Here is a 7,933-nt window from a genome sequence, read left to right on the forward strand (position 1 = left end):
TTTATTTAAACAGGAAGCGAGGCACTGAAGCACGAGCGCTTGCTTTAGTAAGGTGCAGATGTCAGTCAGATGGTGCAGTGAGAAAGTGAGTTTACCTTCCAAACCGCAGTGTGTGCAGCTCACTGCCTTACAGCCTTCACGCGCCTGGGAGATGCTTCCTTCTTCCTGATCATCTGCTGAAAACTCTAAATCCTGCATTAGGCAGAAACTAAGAACGGAAGGCCCAGTGCATGTGAGTGTGTTTGTGTGTATGTGTGTGTTCACTCTTTTAGCAACTTTCGGATAATAAGCCACCATTTCGATACTTCTGATATGACATTTCGCATTTAATTAAAATGTTTGTTTGTGTGTGTGTGTGTGTGTGCGCGCGCGCGCTTCAACGTGATATTTAACAGTAACACAGCGGTAACCTAATAGCGATAAAAAGTAAATAAATAAATCAAACAGACCTGAGAATTTTTCCGCCTTTGTGTATTTCCGTTTTATAAATGCTGGGATTTAGCTACTGAAATGGTGCTAAGAACAAACACAACAACTAATACAGCAGAAAACAAAAGCGTCTTAATTCAGTTTGTTATTGTTGACATTATTATTATTATTATTATTATTATTATTATTAGTAGTAGTAGTAGTAGTGCTGACAACAACAACAACTCCTATAATAATAATAATAATAATAATAATAATAATAATAATAAAAATAAAAACAACAATAAAAGCGTTTTAATTCAGTTTGTTATTGTTGATATTATTATCATCATCATCATCATCACTATTATTATTATTATTATTAGCTGTAGTAGTGCTGACAGCAACATAATTCTGACAAATAATAATAATAATAATAATAATAATAATAATAATAAAAACAACAATAAAAGCGTTTTAATTCAGTTTGTTATTGTTGATATTATTATTATCATCATCATCACTATTATTATTATTATTATTAGCTGTAGTAGTGCTGACAGCAACATAATTCTGACAAATAATAATAATAATAATAATAATAATAATAATAATAATAATAATGACAAATACAAACAAATTAAAATTGTTAAAGCACACACATAGAAATTAGTTTTTGATTTATTTTGTGTGTTTTTTTACATGGCGGTTGTTTAAACTGTTTAAAAGTTCGCCGCACGAAACACCACACTAAAGACTCACACTATAATGACAAACGGATAAAAAGAAAACGCTTGTCTGCTACTATTTAAAATAAAATACAGGAATTTAAATTCATAACACAGACATTTAAATGTGTAATATTTATAATATATACATTTAATAAGGCTTGCAAATGTTCCTACTGAATACTTCTAATATTTCTATCCAAACATTACAAATACAAACACACTGTTTATAAACAGTTAAAGAAAAAAAAAGCTAGGTTATATATTTTTAAATACTGTTTTTTAAAGGTTCTTTTAGGCTACACAAGTGTGTGAGATATGATTTCGGAGATTTTTTTGTTCAGACAGAGTGGAATTTGTTTTCTTGTTGGAATTTGTTTCCTTGTTGTCTTTTTTTCAGGATTGTGTATTGTGTAGCAGACAGTGTGCTCTGTGAATGAAGTGAAGTGAATGAAGTGAAGTGAAGTGAAGTGAAGGTTTCTGTGCTGCTCCTTCTGCGCTTGGCACAACAGCTGGCTGAACCTTTTCAGCTGGAGCAGCTCTCATGTGCTCCTCAGGATGAAGACATCCGTGTTGAATTAGGTCCTAGGAGGAAACTTTCAAAATAATGCGCATGTGCACATAGGTTGTTCTGTTGTTCTGTTCTTATTGTCTGACTTCCTGTGGAACAATGAGGGGAAATGTTAGTCTGAACAAGTTCACACTTTTCCCCTCACTATCAGATGGGAATAGTGTAAGAGTGTGTGCTGATGCTGGGGCTGTAGATGCGAGGCCTGGCCAGGTGTCTGTCTGTCTCTCTCTCTCTCTCTCTCTCTCTCTCTCTCTCGTGTCTGGGCACCACATTGTTAACGGTTATTTCGTGAGTGCTAATGGGCGCGTGGCACTCAGCCAACGGCTTTTATAGCGGAAGTGGCAGCGCGAGGAACGCCGGTATGTAGAAAAACCAAGAAAAAAATGCATCTGTGTGTCTGTGTGAAAGAGAGAGAGAGAGAGAGAGCGAGACAGACAGACAGAGAGAGAGAGAGAATAAGATATCCTTCTCTGATGTGTGTGTCTGAAGTGTATAAGACAGGAAAACACACACACACACACACACACACACACACACAGGTAGCCCAAATGTTTAAACGTCACTGGAAGCATCCTGACATGAAACTTTACGCGCGCGCGAAAATAGCCGTGATGCCATACACTGTACCCCCCCCCCCCCCCCCCCCCCCTCCAACACACACACACACACACACACACACACCCATACACACCTATACACACCTACACAGACACACACACCATTCGTACATCCAGTCTTCCCGTGAAATGTGAAATGCGCCTTATTTCTCTCTGTGCATTTACCGTATTTACGGTAGTCTTTCTGAGGATGCAGACCCAGCGTCCTGTAGCGGAGTCCTCACTGTGTAGATTAAATACAGTATTTCCGCACGTGAGGTTAGAGAGGGTAGAAACCCAGCGGGTGGGGGTGGGGTTTGGAGGGGTCAGAGGTCAGCCTCGGTGGAGTGTGAACACTGAAAATTATTAGCGCAAGAACTGTTCCTGTGACGGGACGTTCCGGGGAAAGCTGTCAGCCACAGGTGAGGAAGTGTGTGTGGCCTGCAGTGCGACAGAAACTGGCTGGATAATAAATAATCCAAAGTTATATAGCTTCAGTTCAGATATTATCAATATTTAAAATGTTACTTTGAAAACCCCAAATTGTCCAGCTTGAGTTACACAAGTGATTTATAAAATGAATGAATATTAAAACTGCAAAAAAACTGTAGGTCCATGTAATCTGAGCTCCATCGCTCTTTGTGTGCACGTTATATGCAGCGGGTTTCTATTGCATTAACCTGCAAAAAATCATGTTATAAATCATAAATCATCATCAGATCGCATTATTATAGAAGATCGCATTATTATATAATTTTTAAAAACAGGCTTTAAAAATACAGATGCTTTTTTTTTGTAAACAGCAGGTATGGAGCAGGTTTCTATTTGCATTAACCTGCAAAAAAATAAAAAATAAAAAAATAAAAATCATATTAAAAATTATAAAGCATTATTAGATCGCATTATTATAGAAGGTCGCATTGTTATATATATTTTTTTAAAAATATAAAAATATAAAACATAAAATATAAATGCTTCATCTGAGCAGCAGCCATTTTTTTTTTTTTTGTATACAGCAGGTATGCAGCAGGTTTCTATTTGCATTAACCTGCAAAAAAACATGTTATAAATCATAAATCATTTTCAAATCGCAATATTATATGTTTTTTTTTTAAATCAGACTTTAAAAATATATGTAGCTACTACATCCGACCTGCCCCAACTTTCTGTCAATACAGAAGGTTCACTGCGTTCTGTACAAATAACTGTCTCTGACAAAAAGATATCATTATACCCCACTTTTTTTTAATAATAATAAAAAAATATATATAGAATATATTATATTATATTGTATTTTATATATATATATATATATATATATATATATATATATATATATATATATATATATATATATATATATATATATATATATAAAATACAGACAGTTAAAATATAAAATATAGCTAATTACCATTACTGTCTTTATGTTAATAAAGTAAATGCACAGGCAGCCAGGGTCTAATTGCATTAGCCTGACCAAAACAAAACAAAAACAAACAAAACAAAACAAACAAACTACAAAACAACAGCAACAAAAGAAAAACCCTGACTGTATCATGAACCATAATTTCATTATCATATCTGATATAGCTACTACACGTGAGCTGCCCCAATTTGTATTTCATGAAATACAAAATAAAATCAAACAATCAATCAAACAAACAAATAAATAAAAAAACAAACAGCCTTGGTTGTACCTTGTGATAAATCATAATCCCATCTGAATATCTTTTTTTTTTTAATCAGATTTTCTATAAGTATAAATATAGCTACTTCATTACAATTCAAAATAAGTCTTTATGCTGATAATGTTAATAATCATTAATAATATCAAATGTTAAAATGCTAATAAAGTATTACGTTTATTCAGGTTTCAACTGTTTTATGACTATGACATCATACTCTGTGCTTTTAAAACACAGCAATCCCAGTTATGATGATCTTTATTTGTAAAACTCATGAGTATTTGTTTAGAGACCTGCAGTGTTCAGTAAAGGGATTTCCTGTAGCCTGTATTGCTGTAACTCAGATGATAAAGCTGAGGATGAAAACAATGTCTGGAATCAGAAAATCGCTTCTTAAGGTTGTCTTTGCTTTGCATGGCGTGGATGTGTGAGGTGTTTATGTGAGCCATGTGCTCTTACAATGTGTGTGTGTGTGTGTGTGGGTGTGGGTGTGTATGTTTGAAGCTGCTGAATGCATGCATTTTTTTTCTCCTAACAAGTAATGAAGAACTTAATGACTTAATTTATTTCTAAGCAGGAGTCAGGCGAGTAAAATGTTTCTAATGAAAAATCCAATTCTCTTGAACAGGAAAGGACACGGAGATGCAGGAAAGAATTTGCTCCCATTTTCCAAGATCATCTATGTGAACATTAGCTGCACCTACCTTGGACGCATAAGCCAATAAGCAATGAGTTTGTGATCTCCTTTCTGGAAAAAATAGAGGAACTGCTCATTTTTGTCTCCATGTTTTCTTAATCTTGCAACAAAACAAACAAACTAGCCAGCTAATGTTAACTGTAATAAAATCAGACTGCTCATAATTGCCTAACATTGATGAAAAAAATAGACAGGAGAAAGTCCAGTGTGTCTGCCGCTTTATGCCTACACATCAGCAATGTTTTTAATATTTTTATAACAATTGGTGAGGGATTGTGTAGAACAAGCGGCCGGTCTGTGGAGAGATGGGTGCTGATCTCTTTAAGCCTCCAGTAAACCATGCTGTTAGATGACTGCTTTCTCTGTTCCAGCCATCCTTTACTGCTCCCTCAAGCATTTCTTCTTTTCAACGGATGTGTGAAAGTGAGCCAGTGGACAGTGCAGGCTCCAGTTTGGACACTACTCAAAACACCATTGTTCGTTATTGTTTTTCAGTCAAAGCCAAGCTTTTGTTTTTGCCAAGAAATGGTCCTGATTGACTGACTGTCTCCACATTGCTGAAATGTGCATGCATGAGAGTTTCAAAGGACGCAATCTGCGGCTATTGCTGCGGCTGCAATCAATCGCAGAGGACAAAGTAGACCAATATTTCAACACTGATCAAAACCATATACAACTGTCAAAACGGACAAAAACTCATTTTCCTTTTAATCACTTAATCACTGATAGCTAGTTCTAGGGATAGATCACAAGTGAAAATATTAAGTTGCTAGCTTTGTTCAGAGACACACTTTAACATCCAGCTAATGCTGCTTTTGGATGCTACTCATTCAACCTGATGTTATGTGTTTTCTTGACATTTTTTTGGCAGTGGCATCTTAGCGGTTAAGATTCTAAGCTAGTGATCGAAAGATTGAAATCCCAAGACTCCCAGAGAACCCAGCAGAGTTGTTAAGCCCTTAAGCGAAACTTTTATCTGTGCACCTGTGTGCTTGGATTGCATCCTGACTCAATTGTAGGTTGCTTTGGGTAAAAGCATCTGCTAAATAAATACATGTAGTGTAACGTTTTCTTCACTTTTCATAGTTCGGTGATGTTAATGGACAGAACATTATGGGTCAAAAGTTTCAGTTTCTGTCAGAATGCATTTGTGGTCCAGATTAACTAGACTTGCCTTGTTTTAGCATTTACTGTAGCCTATGTAAGGAATTAAACATGACGTGGCATGCTGTTATAGGAAAATAACCAGTGACTGAGTGGTGTGATGTTGCCATGTGCAAAGCAGAGTTACTGTTAGCACCTTCAATTTGATGATAAGTGTTTTTTTTTTCATTCTATTCCACAGCAATTTGCTGACAATTACAATTTTTATTTTATTAAAGATGATGTCTTATTTTTTGTACATTTACAATTACATTTAATGTTGTGGGACAACCACAAGACAAGATAGTGACTGTTATCATTTATATTATAACAGCTATTATAACAGTTGTTCCTTTACCAGCCTCTTTTTTTCCTCTCTCTTGAACTTATTAAGAAAAAAAATGCAGCTTGTGATGTTACCAAGAAACCAGAAAGTTCTCCGTCCTGAAGACTTTCCCATGGCAAAGTGCTGACACTGGAGACTCCTTCAATAATTTGAAATAAAAATCTACTTACAAACTTCACCATATCACAGAACATCATTTTTTTCTTTAAACAAAATCTATTTATTATTAGTCATGGATGATGTGGAGCGTTCATCATACAAGTCCCTGTGATTGAGTTGTTACTATAGCAGCGCTTGAATTTTCCACGGCAAGGACAAACATGACATAATTGATATAAATGTTATATGGGTTTCCCCTTATATAAACATTTATTAGTTCATTTTCAGCTCTCACGTGGACTCGATGTCTGGAAAGGGTCACTCGATAACATTGTGACTTCTACTTCTCTTGATTTGTGTTGTGCTGATACCCTGCAGGTCAAACTTTTCCATCAGTTTTTAGGGGACAGGATGAAGCCTGCAGTCCCTCGTGGTGCCTCGGCGATGAAGTCATGAGCAAGAGGCCCGACGTGAAGACTGACAACGTGATAATGAGAGAGGGAGTAAGCCTGAAAGAGGCAGCATGAGACAGGATAAATATGGGTAGTGACCGGATGTGATCTCTAGAGGGCAATGCCGTGGTCAGTGTAAACGTTTTGCTTGAAGCAATTTTGCCGTGCCGATCGAGATCTCTCAGTGGCGTCTTATACGTGAAAAAGGAGCCAGTGGGTAAGGGGTTGAAGGAAGAAAGGAAGGAATGGAGGCGGTATGAAAAGAGCATATAGCAGAAAGAGTGCATGAAAAAGAGATGGCTCGTCTTTTCCAAGCTTAAATGAGTTTTTGATTGTAAGCATTCACACACATGTAAGCATTTTTCACATGAGGCATGGGGAAATGAGGAAAACAGGAGTGTGAAATGAGTGAAAGATGGAAGAATAGGGAAAGAGGAAATGTGCAGATTCTTTGGCCGGCGCCTTTGTTTTGGGCCTTGACTGCCTTTTCTTTTGGAGTTCAGGCTCCAAAATGTCACTTTCAGAAAAAAAAAAATACTCCAACATTACAGACAATACCTTTTGTCTACCATAATACTCTCAAGGTACTTTTAGTAGACAGATGAAGTGAATGTGGTGTAAGTTAAAAAAAAAAAAAACTTAAGATACTTAATTGGACATTAAAAGGTATTTATTGTGCCCTTGAGGATTGATTTTTTTGTGAAGGGTTTTTGGATAGTTGAGGAAAGCTTTCTAAAGGGATTACACTCGAAACCCTCTCTGAAAGAGAAAATCATTTTGTTGGGATTTACGTATATTGAAACTTTAATGATTCCCACAGAGGAAGCCATAAGGGTGCTAGATTGAATTCATTCTTTTTTTCTTCTAATAGAACAAAATATGACTGTATAGGACATTGTTTTTCCAACATGGCTCCTTTTCTTTTCACCAGAAAATAATCCAGTAATTCCGTATGGAACGTCTCAGCCACTTAGAAGCATATTAAACTTAACAGATGGAGAAGAGTTTGCTTTTTTAGAGTTGTACTTAAAAAAAAAATCAAGTCAGTATAGACAGTGACTTCCACACCGACATTTACAACAACATCTGGATGATCTTCTGGATGATTTCTTTTACACTGTAAAGAATTTCTGTCATTTTTTATTTTTTTACAATAAAATACTGTGTTCAAACTAGTATGCTAGTTCAAATATATTAGAGTGCAC

The sequence above is a fragment of the Pangasianodon hypophthalmus genome, chromosome 16 (genome assembly GCF_027358585.1).
Source record: "Pangasianodon hypophthalmus isolate fPanHyp1 chromosome 16, fPanHyp1.pri, whole genome shotgun sequence".
Taxonomy (NCBI): Eukaryota; Metazoa; Chordata; class Actinopteri; order Siluriformes; family Pangasiidae; genus Pangasianodon; species Pangasianodon hypophthalmus.